The 18,243-nt window shown below is 33.7% G+C and overlaps 1 protein-coding gene across 3 annotated transcripts in view; it reads right to left on the bottom strand.

The window, feature by feature from the left end:
* Positions 1-18,243, bottom strand: part of SGCZ (sarcoglycan zeta) — a gene marked incomplete at both ends in the record, with an annotated part of 440,910 nt that overhangs the window by 259,195 nt on the left and 163,472 nt on the right. The gene's annotated exons all lie outside the window — the stretch shown is intronic.

The raw sequence follows: 18,243 nt of genomic DNA, 5'->3' as shown, positions 1-18,243 counted from the left end.
CTAAACACTGTTTCTTATTCTCCTGTCACAGCACTTAGAAATTCCAGTCAGGGTACATGGGTTGGCTGCAGTAGGTGGAGAAGGAGCAAGACAAACACAGTCTCAAATACAGTTTCTCTGTGCAAGCATACACCATGCAAAGGACTTAAGACAGAACACTGGGGAAACTGGCTCCAAAATAAACATTTATATGTTTATTCAGATACCATATCCATAATCAATTAGCTTTCACCATTCTGAAGAAAAAACAGATTCTGTATTCTTCATTAGTCACTCATCTTGACAGATATTTTGTGGCTATTTTCATTTGGCATCCTTACTTGCATTCTGAATTGATCTGGAGTGAAATATATTGCCATAGGCTTTGGTGAAAACCAAACCTCTGTTTTTATATTTTAATCTGAAAAAGCTGAGTCCCAGCTGTTGGTTAAATTATATTCAAAATTATCTTCCATCATTTTCTGGGCCAAATTTCATCTCTATAGTAAGAAGGCAACACTCCAGCACCTCCACTGCACTTGTAATTCATTAGAATAGAGGAGGAAATGTGGCCTTCAGAGTTCACTTCCAAGCACATTAACAGTCCATATTTTCATTACAGTTACTGAAAAAAAATTGCAATTGATCATGGAACCCAATGAAGACAGAAATGCAGACAGCTTTCTTAGCACATTCTGCTTTCTTTTGGCAGGCATAGGAAATCTGCAGTCTGTCCAAAGCATTAAAAAACAAAACAAAAACAAAACAAAAAACACCCCCCCCCTCCCCTCCACACACAAAACAAATAAACAAAAAACCGCACCACACACTAAAACAAACCTATAAAGTCTTTCAATGTCTCTTATTTATCAGATATAACATAATGGTTATGTTATGAATGGTTATATATGAACAGTTGGTGCAAGCCCCTATTTAATCTCTCAGAGAGACAGGCACTTTATGCAGACTATGGTGACATGAAAATTCTCTTCATTTTTTGACAGAATACTTTTGGTTGTATATACTCCACTAAAGGAAATAAGAACTGTTGTGTTTTTTCGGGGGATTTGGGGGCATTGTTTTTTTGGTTTGGGGTTTGGTTTGTTTTGTTTTGTTTTGGGTTTTTTTGTTTGTTTTTGTTTTGTTTGTTTTGGGGTTTTTTTGTTTGTTTGTTTTTTTAATCTCTCTCTTCACTTGCTGTAAATTAATGGCTTGCATCACAATTTACAGAGCCAGGTATTCTTTCCTAGTGCTTTTGTTCAGAATAAACAGACCAACTAGGAATGATTGATGCTATAGAAATGCATCAAAACAAAACTTCCAAGAATGGAATAAAAAGTGTGTCAACCAGACCAGAGGAGAATTAAAGCACATAGCATAAATTATTTCATAAGATCATAAGACTCTTTAAAGCCTTTTATGAACAACAAAAACAACCAAAAAAAAAAAAAAGAAAAGAAAAACAAGGAAAGAAAAGGCTAAAACAGTACTTCTGGTCAATACTTATACTCCTGCCACTACTATCTTATACAACAGTGGTTCACAACTGTATCCAGTGGTGAATTTTTGAGTACAAAAGCTGAAAAAGGGAATGGTTGATAATGAAAAAAGGCTAGATCTAAAAATCTAACTCTAATCTGCCTTTGAAAGTCAGACTGCATAAATGGAATAGAATTGACTATTTCAAGTCATTACAATCATCTAGTCCAACTGCCAGACCACTTCAGAGCTGTCCAAAAGTCAAAGCATGTTATGGAGGGCATTTTCTAAATGTGTCTTAGACACTGACACAGGCTGGGGGCATTGACCACCACACTAGGAAATCTCTTGTAGTGTTTGACCACCCCCTCAGTAAAGAAATGTTTCCCAATGCCAAGGTTCACCTCCTTTAAAAAACTAAACAGAAACTTATGACTCTCTCAGATTATGTCAAAATCCCAGCTATTTAATTAAGCAAAAATCTCTATTAGGAGAATATTTGATATTAACTATGACAAAAAGACTCTCATAATCTACTTGACCATAAACAACCTCTGAAAAATTAATTTTCTACAATAGTCAGTATTCTTTGAAATGTAGTTAAAAACAATTTTTTATTTACTTGTATTCTGAATTCTCTAACAGGGATAGAGGTCTTGAGTCGCCCAGGGGACATTCTAATTTTCCTGATTGATCTACTATTTGAGAACCTAGAGAAGGGGTGTTGAACTTATTTTCATCGGGGGCCACATCAGCCTTGTGGTTGCTTTCAAAGGGCCAAATGTAATTTTAGGACTGTATAAATGTAGGAGTAGGCAACCGCGAGGCTGATGTGGTCCCTGGTGAAAATTAGTTTGATACCCCTGGACCAGAGGTTTAATCTACTGATCAAATAATTAAAGAAGCTAGGATTACAGGAACTCTGCTAATTGCAGAATTAAAAACATAATAAAGGCAACAAAACCCACCATTACAATAGCTACCTTTTCTTTGTCTGAATCCTAGCTTCAAATCTGTGTTGCCTCCTTCTTTTATCTGAAACTCCTGAACTAAATGACATAAACAATCCTGAGATGACTGAAACCTAAAATCATCCTTTTCTTGTGTCCTGACTACCAGGCCCAAAATCCAGTGGATTCCGGAGAGGCAAGCTAGCTGAAATCAACAAGATTTTTATAAGTTTATCATTATATGTCCCCACCTTCAGAACTCTTTGAAGACTGTTCTGTGGATGAACCATAACAGTTTTTTTGAAGAAAAAAAAAAAAAAAAAAAAAAAAGAGGTAGAATGGTGAGGACTACCTGAGCGTAGTTAGGGCATGGAACTAGGTGTTGCAAACTATTTTTCTGGTCTCTATAACTTCAGTTTAATGGACAGAGGTAGTTCCTTCTAAAAGTGGTCTCGGTCACCCTACAGTTCAGACTCATTTTGTCTAAAACAGAGTAATGCTTAACCCATAATCTTCCATAAATACTTGTGTAACAGATGAGTTGTATACTAGGATCAACATATTTACCTTAAGGGATGAAATTGCAACTATGTAAAAATGACGACCACCTGGGAAAGGAGGTCCTTCAAGGATCAGCTGTTCCATAGAGTCACACATACCTTTTAGAAGTCTTACTACAAATTAGGTAGAATCAGTTATTTTGTGTACAGATGTTCATGTTAGTATAGGTTTCAACTGATCACTCAGCCACAGCTGAACTCACAGTACAAATTTGTGTCAAATAATAAATGTCTCTTGAAAGGAGATGGCAGAGCAATCCTCTTAATTGTATTTATCGGCTCACATTATGAAATAGCTGTTTTTTACCTACTGACAGTTTCTTCAACATAAAACTCAAAAAAATGTCTGTGATGTTAAAGTGACACCAACAACACTGAGCACTTCCAGAAACATGACAAGAAAGACATGATGAAATCAATGTGAGACCTGGAGAAGTGCTATTACTTCAGGAAAATGATGATCTGCCTCTTTGCAACCAAAAACAACGAAAAGAGGAAAGATAGCACAAGTAGGAAGCATGAAGAGAGTATGGTCTGTCACCCAAAAAGAACATCTACCACTAGCCTATGATGCACAAATCATAACATTAGGAAAAGCAAATAACTGTCAGTTGCTTTATTTTTAGATCTCACATCAGCTGCTGGAAGAACCCTGAGCTCAGCCCACAACTGGTCTGGAAAAAGGGCATTCCAAACCTCTCTTCAGGAAGCTAAAAATTGCACACATGTACAAACACACAGACAAATCGTCAGCTTTAGAGGCAGCAAATACATCCACCTCGATCACTAAAGTACAGGAGAAAAGGGAAGAAATCCTAAAAGCGTGCTACCTACTTCTGCTTTTACTTATAAACTGTAACCTTTAAAATGAGAGTGAAGAACATGCTCTTTGACCTGAAAAGCTTAAAGCAGATTTGTAAAGACAACATCTCATGGCCTTATGGCCACTCAACTCTTAACAGCTCAAACCCCTCACTAATTTGTATAAATGAATGCATGGCAACACATGATGTGAGAGGAAATGAAAAGACAAAAAAATAATCACTCAGCATTTATTAAAGAATCTTTCATATTTTCACAAAATATGAGAGGAAAAAACAAAAAAGTGTTAAGTTCTAATTTTCTATTTAATTCCTGCAGGGCACACACTACTACCAAACATGACAAGAAAATCTCAATTTTTCTGCAATGAAAGATTAGAAAACTAGGTAACTCACTGTTAGCTTCCTTACTTTCAAGTATTATGACGCAAAAAGGATAAAAGAAATGCCTGTCTGAACAATCTACTGCTAGATATTGCAGCCATTTTTTAAGTATCTGTCCCCTGATAAATCATTTCATATTAAAAAATAGTTGTGGTGTTCTATTGCTGTCCTGACATAGGGCAATTCCTGTATTTTCTTTTAAGGAGTACAAACCGAATTAAACTAAACACAGTTCCCCATTTCATAAGCTGAAAAATATTATTGCCTATTTTGAGACAGGCAGAATTCAACAGGATCTGACCGTATTCATTTAGATGCAATTCTCATCTTCCTTTTCTCATTGTACAACTGTATTATACTTAATAAAATAGGTCTTGAATTTGAATGCACAAAATAAATTAGTCCTTGTTCTCACTATCTATTCAATCCCTTTGTTCACAAGAAACTGTATTGTAATTTTAGCTGCATTATCAGCCAGTTTAACTCCAAATTTGCCATTTTGAATTTTGTCTTCACATAGTATCATTCTCTCAATCTGAAAGCAGTCCAAACATCAAATACCAAGTTTCTGTATCATAAAGACATGAAACACTATTCTAAGTGTGAATTGTGAGGAACTTCAGCCCCTTTTCTTTTCTGGTTCTCAAAAAAACTTGATCATATTTGCAGCTTTCTTGGTGATATTTTCAAGGTTTTTTAATGCTTGTTTCTATAAAAAGAAAGCAGAAACAGAGGTGTGTTCCTAGGAATACTGTCCAGAAGCTTTTTTTTAAAAAAAAAAAAAGTCTTTGGAGTCAAGGGTTACCTGGACAAAATAAAAAAGGTATTTCTAGAGTTAGTACTTTTTAGATTGAGTTGGCTAAGGGCAGCTAGAAAGTCTCACTACATCCAACAGTCTGAAAAGACTTCCAGTTTCATTCTGAAAAGAGATGGTATAAGCAAGAAAGGATAACTTTGGCAGGTTCCAAGTTCAGTTGCTTCACTGACTTTGCTAAGATGAGAATGAATAAAACTGCAGAATCTGATCCCACTTCTTTGCAGAAACACCACCACTGTAGCTTTGTTAAAGAGATGACCCCGACTGGTGTATATGAGATCACTTTCTGAGGGGAAATAGCACATATTTGGTTCCAAAACATGCTGAAAGAATGAATCCATGAGTGGGCAAGTCAAACGAAGATTTAAACTAATGATTTTTAGAAGCTCTCAGTGACTGCCGTATTCATTTACTATTCTGCTTTGCAAGCCCCCAAACAAAACAATAAAACCAAACAATTAAAAAACTCTCAACAAACAAACAAACAAAAACCCCACAACTAATACAATAGAATGGTTTCCAGCTAATTAGCTTATTTTCATTGGAATTTAAATAAATTAGTTATAATTAGACCTAGTAAAATGTCTAAGAGTGCTGGGTTCAATAGCAGAAATAATTCTATTGCCTGTGAATTTTATTTACTACATTACTACATTATTTACTAGGTTTAAAAGATTTAAAAGGACCATAATGTTAGTGAAGTTTCTGTAGCTTCAAGACTATGATTTAAGTTAGAGAGGAGGTGGTACAAGTGAATAGACTCGAGAAATTTTATTCTGTATATTTTGATACATTATGAAAACAATTTCTGCAGCACAGTTGCGTAAGTTCTCTGTGGAATCACCAGTGTCTTCTGGTCAGAATTTCTCTTGTATTTACAAATATTATTTCAGAATTTGTTCAGCAGTTAGCACATGATTAAGAAAGGGAGCAGGAGGAAGAAAAAAATCAAGAAATGCTTTTAAGGAAAATAATAATGATAATAACAACAACAATAATAATGTAAGTGGAGACATGAAAATAAGCGCAAAGACTTCAGGAACATTAGGATGGCTTTTTTTCTTCAGTTAAATTATTTTACATTCTTACTCAATGGTTCCAGCTGCCTACTGACTGATAGCTTGTTCAAAATCCCCACAGGTCTTTCTTTTATTCAGCATTTTTAAAGAGTACACAAAGTCTAATCCATAATTATTGATCCTCTCCAGAATACCAGTGAGTACTAAAAGAGGCTTAATTAGATTATCCTAAGATTAATAATGATGTGTAGGCAAACCAAAAACAAAAGAGAGAATTAAACAGCATCTTTACAAACTCCCAGATGCACTTAAGTTTCTTCATCTGAAGTCTATATTTTAGTTCCTCAATGATTTAATCACAAAATTAGATTTCCAAATTGTAATATAATCCTTCCAAAGCAATAGGAGAAACTCTTAAGCTCACCTGTGAAAATAATTCTAGAAGAGACAGAGCAAATACACACATTGAGCAAAATGAGAAAAAAAGAACAGTGGACATGCAAAGCCCAGCAATCCAACCACCCATGTTTATGTTCAGAGATCACTAAAATTTCAGCTGATACTTCAAGCAACCTGATAGTCTCTAATTCTACAATGAACCTTAGACTACACACACACAAAATATACAATTAAAAATACACAGAATGTTGAGTAACTTTATTTACAAATCAAGGTGTAGTGAGTACCTGTAAATCAGTTACCAATAGATCACCTAATTTAAGTAGTTTTTAATTCTCTCTCAGAGGGAAAGAGATCCAATCTAAGAAAATAATATCCTTAAAGTACTTGCTAGCATACATCGTTTAGCACAAGATCTCTTTGTTACATGGCCTAATATTTGCTTCCCTTTTCTCTGATTTTTTTTTTTTTTTTGCATATACAAACTTAAAGACAAACATTATATTTCACAACTGCTATGAAAAGGAGATCCTGCATAAGCTGTTGTTCATCAGTGACAAAAACCAGTATCCTGTGCCAAAGCTCTACAGAATATGTACTAGATACTCATTTTATATTCCAGGAAATGATGAAAAACATCTTCAGAGAAACACTATAGTTTAACAGTCTGTAGAAAGCTCTAAGGGTTTCATAGTCCCAAAAGCAAAAACTTCAAAGAAGCACTGTTAAGTCACTGCTTTCATATGCAGAGAAGTGATATTAATGCTTACAGCTAAAGGAAGCGTAATTCCTACAATGCTGAAGTTCTAAGAACAAAATCTTTTATTTTGGTAATTTTTTAGTTGTGTGTTTGGCTTCAGTTATAATGGACCAACAACCCTTTCCCGGTATATTATGGTAGTTCACGTAGAAAGTCTTGCTTGAGAGCTGTGGTTTATATTGAAACCAACAAAGCAGTCTGACTGGCAGGAATGCTGTTTTGGTTTCTGGCCCTCAAATCTAAGGAGAGTTACAGTACCTTTTTGTTTTCAGAACATCAACATAGAAACAGACAAACAAAGCCTCTGTACAAGGATAATAAAGGATTCCTAGCTATCAATAAGCTACATTACTATTAACAAACACACCCTTTAAAATGTTCCAAGTAGCTAAATGAACAATTGCAAAATCTAACTTCACAGAACATACAGTTAAAAGACAGTGCTTGGACCTGATCTCTGCCCGATGAAAACCATCACTGCTCAGTGAAAAAGCAGCAAGACAGATACCAAATCTTCCACCTCACTTTATAATAATATAGTAAACAATCCAGTAAAAGAAATATTGTCCAGATTGTTTGCATGACAACTATGATGATTGTGACTTTGTCTGAATTATGATATGGATTAAAGTCATGGTCAACCTTCAATAATGTATAAGGTATGCTGAAACACTTCTTTTAATTCACTGAGTCATCAATAGATTTTAAATAGTTCATCTTTGTAGCGCACCCACAAAAATATGTGGAATAGTCTTGCACAACAGATGTTCGGATAATGACATCGACAAACAGTGTCACATCTCATTTCTTCTGTGTTCTTAGATGTTCTGTGCTTACCAAACCAAAGGTATAATCCATATAATAGAACGAAGATACTCGCCAGTGTCAGGAAAGAGATGGTTATATGCTTCCAAGAACTCCAAATTGGAACACTAATAGCTGGGAAAAACCTTTTTTTAAAATAATAAACCTAGTAGATGGCTTGCGTATTTATTAATAATTAATTATATTATTAATAATTATTTATTAACTATATTATATTATTATTTAAAAATTTACATTAATTTGCAAATACATTTATTAAGATATGAAATTTAAATTAAAGCTATATTTTAAAATGATAAATTAAAATCTACTAGTTTACAAACTAAACAATTAGTTTCCATACAAAATAGAATGCTCTGATTTCCAAAATACTTAAGCTAGAGCTGACTAGTTACTTAAGAAGCATATCTAAAAAAAAAAATTTCTCAATTACAATTCTACTTTTTACTAAGTAAAATAACCTGTAGCATTTCTAAAATTCACTGCCTTGAACCGGGGCCTGTGAAAGACACCTATGAATTCCAGACAGAGAATACTTCTAAAGGTAGGGCAGTTCATCTCATTAACTCCTATAAGTTTTAAACAAAAGATATTTGTTTACATTGACACATTACCAAGCAATCTGGTGGGCCTCAGCTGTCCTGTAATACCTGCTAAACAAACATTTTAATCCAAATAATTTACAATTAACACACAAAATTATTTGTGTAATTACAAGAATAAGTAAATACGGCGCTATCAATCTAGAGAAAACAAAAATATGGTAAGCAGAAGATTATTTTTGTTATTTTTTTTATTATTCATAGGACTGGACCTGTATGAAAACAATCAACGAAAATTATGCACTCCATGTTCATGGACTGAAAAGTAACAGTCTTGCCTCTCAAGACAGGTGGTGCTTTAAATAAATAGGTGTCCTGTCTGACTCTCTTTCCAATAAGGTAGGACATCTTTCCCCCAAAGGTGTTTTTGCAATTCATTAATCATATTAACTGGAAAAGTTAAAGGTTTACCTTTATGTAAAGTTTATGGAGATCTAGGTCTAGATGTACCTTTCAACTACTCAGAAATGCAACGGGAATAGATCCATTGATTTCCAAGAGTTAGGTAGCCTAACCTAAAGATGATAGAAATCATGGCAGTTTCTCATTGGTCTCATATCGTATAATTCATAAATATCATTCTCAAAGACTCTATTTCTTATGCTGGAAAAACACTGATTTAAAATGTTGTATTCTATAAGCACTGACTGTAGCTTACGTACATCAAAGCAACTAGGCTTAATTAAATCCTTGTTTACTTCCTTGCTTACTCTTAACATTGACATAGACCTCTTTGGTCATCCAAATAGTCTCCAAGTAATAATAATAATTCATAATAATAATAAATTCTCACACTTAAATTCGGCTTTAGTACACATAATTCTATAAGTGAAAGAAAAATGCTTATGGCAGAACTCCTGTTTCAGCAACAGAAAAATTACTGGAATACAAAGAGGCCATCAAAATGGCTAGTATCAAAGCATGATACAAATGTTCATACTTCCATCATGGAAAAACAAATTTACTACTTAAACCACTTCATTTGTTTTTAAGTTTGTAAATCAAATTGTTTTGTTTTGTTTTTTTTCCTCTAGCTTCACAATAAAATGGAATAAAAATTCTACCTAACAAACAGAACTGAATTCATTCAGTTTCCTTCTTCTGAGTGATGACACTTTATAAAATTTTTTCACACTTCTTTTATCAGTGTATTTTTATTAGATCAGAAGCAAATAGTTCTGAGATACTGAAACATTTTAATGCACAATGAGAAGCTACAGATTATCAATGCTCTCTCAAAATTAGTTCTGCACAGAAAGTAAGTCTTAGGCTACAGATGGGCAGAACTTGCAGAGCCCAACTTCAAGCTAACATTTTCTTAGAATTTACCTTTTTGCAACCTCCAAATAAGCAGTACTTCCTGGGTTTCATTCACCCAGTGCTCACTGGATGACTGAAAGCTCAAACAACCCAGAACATAATTTGGAACAGGAATCTATAAACAACACACAAGAAAAAAAAGTGGTCATGTTATGCTGTTCTGATTTCTATTATTAGGGCAAAAAATAAGGATTTTCCTTTCTTGGCAACTTGGGGTAAAAAAAAATAAATAAAAATCGCAGTGACTAGAGAGTGCAAGAAACACTGAATATGGATAACAAAAACTGTGAAACCACAGAAACAGATTCTGGATCAGAGATATGGTTGAAAAAGTAGGTATTTCTGCATATTAATAGTAGACTTTCAGTCACGTAAGACTGCCTAGATGGGGTATTAAAGATTGTTTTTGCCTGAAATGTATTCACTTCTGTTCCAACTGCATGTTACCTGAAAATATAAAATGAGGAAATATTTCTTAAACTATGATATTTTAGCCAGTTAGAATCTCTGCAAATTTCCTTGAAAAAATTAAACATAGCCAGTAAAGCTGACAGAATAAAGAGAAGAAGAATTGATGCTACTTTTAACTTATTTCTGTCATAGTAAAAATTACATTTTGATTAATTCAAATCTATGTTGTAATCTATTCACAGCCTTAAAAACCACTGAGTTTTTTTTTTTCCTTTTACATTTTGTATTGAAATACCTTGATTAACTCAGAATTCCACAATTACTTTACAGAAAAGTCTTAGAACTGCATAAATAAAAGGCCATCAAAAGCAATATAACATCAGTGATAGAATATGTGCTTTTCATTTATACTTCAAAGCAGAGATTTTAATACATTAAATAAGTGTCAGAATTCATAACAAAACTCTGCATCAATGTACTTGTATTTCCCCTTCCTTTCTTTCTGCCTTCAAATGTATGCCTCTATCTATTTCTTGATTGACATTTTTTTTTTTCATTCAAATGTTAATGTGTTACATCTGAATTGATAACACAGGCATGGAAGAGAAAGATAAGTGATACATCTTAGCACCTTTTCCTGTGGAATTACATTAGCCTTCTGGGATACTGGATAGGATGAGGCTGCAGATTCAAAGATCATTACACTGCTTATTACCCTTTGTATGTATCCTTAGTGCTGCTAAAGCTTTACAGAAAATCTAATTTCTCTGAAGCTGCATTAATGTCAAAACCGCCACTTTTTGGATGCCAGACTTCATTCCAGCTGGCAGATAATGCACAGAAGGATCTAATATCAATCAGAGGGAATTATATAAAAGTTAAAGGTTTGGTATGTTTGGCAAAGAATTCAACCAGTGCTCTACTTCTAAATTACTGTGGAATCTTTGCTGTTCTGTTCAGTTCATGTTTTATTATACTAAGCAGAAAGATGAAGTGTTGAGCAATGGAGTCAAGGTTGTGTTTAATCTTTCCTCAATCTGTTAGCACTTGGTAGGTCTTTTATGACTGATATGGGTAACTTTTTCAATCTCAGCAATAGTCACTTTAGAGGAAGTAGAACAGGGTATGCCTAAAGGAGGAAAAAAAAATAAATAAAAACAACAGCATAAGCTCATTTGTGGGGACCATCTAGTATTCCAGTTAAAACTCTCTCCCTTTCCACTCTACTTCTTTTAAACAAAAACAAAATAAACAAACAAACAAAATAGAAGCAACAATGAACCAATACTGTCTTCTCACTGATCTATATTAACGTTAAAAAAAAAAAGAAAATAATTTCCCCTGGATCTTCCTAGTGGCAATGTGGGAACTAATTTGTGAGACAGTGACATTCTTAATCCTCATTCTGCATTCAATTAACTAATACATTAATTTATAATTTTCAGATGTTTAATATATACATATGTATGTGTATGAAGACACACACAGACCTTTGCAAGGTCTGATTTTCTTTTATTTAGCTGATTTAATCTTTTTTTTTAATCTAAAACTTCCTTTGAAATATGTCAATTGCGAACCTGTCTCATTACTTTAAGAGATAAAAATGCTATGATATAAAGGACAGAGATAATTAATTTAAAATTATTTGAAAACTTTGTTTTACCCAAGAAGAATCACATAATAGTGTCCTGCAGGAAACATCTCCACTTCTGAAACACTTTACTTACCCGTTGCCTTAAATGTTTGTCTCACTGGCACAATAATTGATATTTTGAATATTTGTAAAAATTGGTTGATTTTATAAAATGGGGAAAAGATATCTTGGGTTCTGGCTGTTAACATATGAAAGAAAATGTTTAAGATACATTAACAAATTTTTCCTCAGGGTGTTTTGGTAAAAGATTGCTAATCCCTGGAGATTTATTTCAAAGGCTTTAAAAACAAGAGTAACAGAAATGCAATCCATTACCCTGTAGGAGTTATAAGTAAAATTTCAGAAGATAAACTATTAGGATTCAACCCGAAATACAGCAAAGAACCTGAAAGAAAATGATCTACAAGTTTCAGTGATATTCCAAAAATTTAAAAAATAAAAAACCCCAAACTTAGGAAAGTACTAGTCTAATCCCTTTCATAATTATAAATATTAATTGTTCAATGGTCCTATAAATTCTGTTCAATAACCTTCTTCCAACAAACACAATTTTTGAGCTGAAGTCCATCTAGGGATGTCATCCCAATCCTTCAGTTTTGATTCTCTATACTGTATTTTGGACTTTGAAACTATCTAATTGTTAATATAAACGGTTTTCTAGCTCACAGTCAGTTCCTGCTTTAACTCTCAGCATTTGGTAAGTAAGACAAAGCTCTATTTCTGTGATCAAAGTTCTGTCTTTTCATCATAAGTTTCAAGAAAAATAATACAGGTTTAAAATGTCTGAAATGACAGAGAGAAAAATGGACAGAGACATCATTCAGCCCTTAAGTGGGAACATAACTATTTACTGAAAAGAGAAATCATAGAGAAAATATGTAGAAGTAGGATTATTTTTCTCACCATTCAAAACATCAGCAGAAAATAGTGTAGCAGCAACTGTAGTCTTATAACTCAGTAAAATACAGGGGTGCCATTACGAGAGCAGGTCACAGGCTGTGTGTTAAGCTAACAACAGCTCTATTACAGCATTCAGACATCCCAGAGTTTATATTCTGCCATAAAAAAAAAAAAAGTCTATAGTTTTCACAATTTATACCCAATTGTTATCTATATTGTACTGTTACCTGCATGTATTTTATACGTTATATAGATACTAATACCTATATTTCGCAGATATTTATCTCTAGATTTCAACAATTCTGCCATAAAAGCCTTTCTAACCCAGTTATATCTCAGCTAATACTGATTCTTCAAGACAAGTGCACTTAGCTTCAAATAAGTTATATTTTTTCGTAGAAAGCTACCTACGTTAATATTTTGCCTTGTCACTCTAATTAAATGGGAAACACTATTGCCAGGTCTCAGTAACATTGACGGGGTTTTTTTCCTCTGTATGTTTTCCATTTAAATTGCCCTTTTCTATTTTCAAAATCACAGTAAATTCTCTTCACTTTTTTTTAGGTAAATTTTCTCATTATTTAGATAGTCACCAAAAAAATCTAATTCAAGCACGGATCCTTATTTCATTTCTTTACTTTCATGTAGAATTTTTCGTGAGTTCCACATTTGAGATCTTAGAAGATCTGTCCCATGAATCAGAAACAAAATTCCTTCTATAGTATTACCTGTAGCAATTCTATATAGCTATGAATTATTATATATACATACAAATTTCTGTACAGATTAGTTTAAAAGAAAAAATCCATAGGCAATATTATAACCGTGGATAAATTAGAATTTGTCTATTCTGCTCTTCTATTTTTTCCTGCCTCTTAATAACAGAATACCCTATACCTAGACCCAAAAAAAGAATATTTTAACTTCAGTATTCCTGTTCACATGGACCACAAAAATACCAAAAGAGACTGTAAAAGCTGCACGCCAGCAATACTTCATGATTAATCAATATAATGTATACTTTCTCCCTCAGAAACCAATCTGAAGTTCTAATCAAGCTAAAGACTACATTAATTAAAAAGAAATATCCACTCGAGAAAGCCCAACAAAAAAATCCCACAAATCCCTACCTTCTACAGACTACAAGATGAACAGTGGACACAATGCTCGGAAGTTACAAACCATGCAATATAATGAATATATAATGAATAGAGCTGCAATCATATAAATGAGAAGCCAGACCAAAGCAAAGGATGTGGGGAAATCCATAGTAGGAAAGCAACTAAAATGTGTTATGAATTTCAAAACCAGACAGAAAATATTGTGACAAAACCAACTTCCTTCCTTAAGCCTAAATTTAGAGAATGAGTAAAAATAACATTCACAAAACCAAAATAGTTCTTTACACAGCAGAAGGAAGAAATATGAGAAGTCACTGATGAATTTGTGAAGGTTGTTACCTTAGAATATGAAAGCATAAGGTTAAAAACAAAAGAGAATTCTGAATAAATTAGACCATTATTGCTGTTCCATTAATGGTAAAAGATGAAGTATTCAAGAACAGAGATGTTAAAATCCGGATTATTATTATTATTTTGTTTGTTTGGTTTGGTTTTTTTAATCTTAAAGAGGACAAACTAGACAGGTATTTGGACATCTGATACAAACCAGACCAAATCAGAGTGTTATAAACTTGTATTCAGACTATTACGTTACTATTTAGACTACTGTTTTACACCAAATGCATCGAGTTCTTGATTTATTATACACCTTAAAAATACACTAATAACAATTAAGTAGAAATACTGTCCATACACTGAAAATCATGAACTTACAACTTCTATATTCTTTCACAATTGCAGGTAAATCCTCATTTCTTATCTCCAAGCTTGCTAGATCCATGCACTGTAGGTCTGTAGGGTTTTGATAACGGATCTATCCTGGGCTATGGATTTAGTAATGAACTGTACTGCTCCCACCTTTCGAATGACATTTCCTATCACCAAATGATTATTGTGTACCTTTCTAAGTATATCATATTTGCCAGGAAGAGAGAAGAAAGAATAGCTAATAAAAAGCACAATGAAGCAATTAAAAAGAAAAAACAAACAAACAAACAACAACAAAAACAAAACAAAACAAAAAAAAAACTGCAGTGCCTTGCTGTTGTGCATGAAAGGACGGCAGTATTTTTCAACATATAAAAGGTATTTTAGATAATTTACATAGATTTCTCCACCAAAAGTACACTGAAGGAGAAGACAGTTATCAAAAAAATAATGAGCTATCATAACTGGGGGAATTTTAGCCTGAGAAATGCCATAATAAAGAATCATAGATTGAAGCTGGCAGGGACTCCTGGAAGTCATCTAGTCCAAGGCTGCTTAAAGCAGGATTATCTTCCACCTTGAACCAGGCTCCTCAGAGCTATGTCTGGCCCAGTCCTGTCAGTCTCTGGGTAGCTTCTTCCAATCACTAACACCCTCATGGAGAAAAATCTCTTGATATCCAATTAAGGCTTTCACTGTTTCAGCTGGTGACTTGCCCTTTCATTATGTCTTAAGGAAAGTGTAGCTCTGCCTTCTCTCTAAATGCCTTTACAGGGAAAGAAAGCAACTAGGTGTCCAGTCTTCCTTTCTCCAGTATGAACAAAACCTAGTCTCTTGATGTCTCATCTTTTAGCATGCACTCCTGCCCTAACCATCTTGGCAGCCCTTCAGTGGTTTCTCCAGCACATCAGAATCTATCTCCTGTGCTAACAGGCCCAAAACCACATTTTGGTGGATAGCAAACTGAATTAGCAGTGCACCCTTGTGGCAAAGATGTTCAGCCACACAAAGCACTGGAGTAGCAAGAGTGTGGCCAGGAGATGGAAGGCCGTGACTATTCCCTTCTGCTCAGCACTTGTGAGACCACATGTACAGTGTGGTTAGGTGTCCAGAGTGCATGATGGCTGAGGAAAGAATGAGAACTGTTTTCCCCCACCCTTAAGAACAGAAGACTGGGAAAGACGTTACTGCCCTCTTTAATGAGAGAAGTTAAAGACACAGCCAGACCCTTTTCAGAGGTTCACAGAGCTAAGACAGGGGAGTACAGATAAAAAATACTACACAGAAAATCTGACTAGATATAAGAAAAAGAAAATACTATGACAGTGGCCAAATACTGGAAGATCGAAAAATTTCAGTCCTTAGAAATATTTGAAAGTTGGTGGGGCAAGACCTGTAGAATCTAATCTAACCAAATCTTCAGTGAGCAAGAGGTTGGACAAGAGGACCTCCCTCCCACCCTAAATAAGTCTATGATTCAAAGTGTGATGCAAACTACAGGAAAATTTAGTATAAACATAAACTGGCAACATTTCTCATAGGCCTGAATATACATCAAAGCAAATCTTCAAAATAAAGATCAAGGACTATTAAGTAGTTCAGTGACTGTTTCTTTCCAATGTCGGGTTAATTTTTTCCTAGTCAAATGACTCATCTATGACTGATACATTTATGTCACATCACCTACACCAAGCACTGAAAAAGCTCAAGTCCCTTCATTAGCCTACTTTTAGATATTAATTTGAAAAATTCCATTAAGAATATTCACACATGAAAACTACATACTGAAAACTGATAAATATAAATTCAATTTCTTGGAAGAACTGGTTACCTTAGTTACCATAAAAGCAGTTTAAAACAGTTTCTGTACTGCAGCATGTATTGATTTTTTTGTTACTATACTTTCCTTGACTTCTGCAATGCAGTGGAAGAAAGAGACCAAATTACCTTAATGAATCTACAAGTAAAAACATTTGGGGTGTCAGACACTAACAGTGGTATCTTTCCACAAACAAAAGAAAGGAGCTTTGAGTCAAACTATGGGATCTAATATGTAGAAATACTCAGAGCTTCTATCTGCAACTGAAGCCAAAGGAGCTGTGCTTGAACATACTAAGCTTCCATACTGATACCCCTTTGAAATATTCACTGTTCCAGGTGGAATATTTAGCATTAGGTGATATTTCAGACTTAAAAATCCTGCCACTTTTACTTTGTAACTTACTATGAGAGTAAGGATGAAAATGGGGATACTACCTTCCATTGTAATAGAAAAATAAATTAATAAAGGATTGTGAAGCTTTTGGGTTCCACAAAGATAAGTGTTGTAGGGAAAAAAGGTAGGGCAAAATAGGAATTCTGTCTTCAGAGCATGACTTGATACTTACTAATGCATGAGGAACGGGGTCATGAACAGAATAATGAGAAGAAAAAAAACCAAAACATAAATATATTAATTTGCACTTACTGTTTGAAATTTGTCCCTCCTATGAAATGAATGGAGTTTCCTTGGAAATGCTACATACATATAGAATTGCAGATCATACATAAATAAAAGGGGATTAAATACAATATAAGGTAATACAGTCAGTCTTATTTCTGATATTCTCTAACTCTGAAATCCTTAATTATATTATTTTGTTATCAGGGTGATTAAGAAGGTTCTATTATACTATATTATTTCACTAATACCATTTATCTAGCAAAATACCTTTCACAAAATGACTCTTCAGCAACAGCTGCTTTGCATAACTTTTAGCAGTTTCTGTACTACATGGGACCTGCTTTTAGTGCTGAACCTCAAAATAATTAAGATCCAGACAGTGGACAGAACATAGATTAATACTGCCTCTCATTTTCTTACAACTGCTGACTAACGTCATCCTACTGATTTTAAATCTTCACAGATTGAAGTGATAATAATTAAAAACTGGTGCATGCTTTATTCACAAATATTTAAGGACTCAGACCAAATAATCTGAAATATCACAGGTGAAAAATTCAGTATTTCTCTGCAATATCTTCTATAATCCTGCAAGCAGTAGACTGTCTCCTTTACTAATTCCTATCTTGTTTTTAAATTGTTTAAAGGAAGCTTAATTAAGCATTTAAAATTTGATTTAAATGCTTAAAACATTACTTTCTAATTGAACTTGTTAAAACTTTTAGGTTAACCAAAGTACTTATATTTTCTGTAAAATAACTTTAGATTCAAAGGAAATTATTTCTATACACTAATTCTACAGTCTATTTCTACTTCTAAACTAATGTCTATAATCTATTTCTATAAACTAATAACCATAACGTGCATTAGAATACAAACTTTTTATACAACAAAATAATGTTTTAAGGAATGCTGTTTCAAAAAGATATATTTACGAAAGGCAATTATAACTTAAAATAAATTCTCTATTATGGACAACTTCATTAATGAAAAAATACAACTCTTATAAAGCATTTTTTTTCTAAACCTTTAGAAACAACAGGAGCTTGTCTGAGCAAAACAAGGCTGTGAGCTGTAAAAACATCTCTACA

This window comes from Streptopelia decaocto (genome assembly GCF_964273445.1).
Source record: "Streptopelia decaocto genome assembly, chromosome: 4".
In the NCBI taxonomy this organism is placed as follows: domain Eukaryota; kingdom Metazoa; phylum Chordata; class Aves; order Columbiformes; family Columbidae; genus Streptopelia; species Streptopelia decaocto.
The sequence above is the reverse complement of the archived record's forward strand: the minus strand, read 5'-3'. Positions and strand labels throughout refer to the sequence as shown.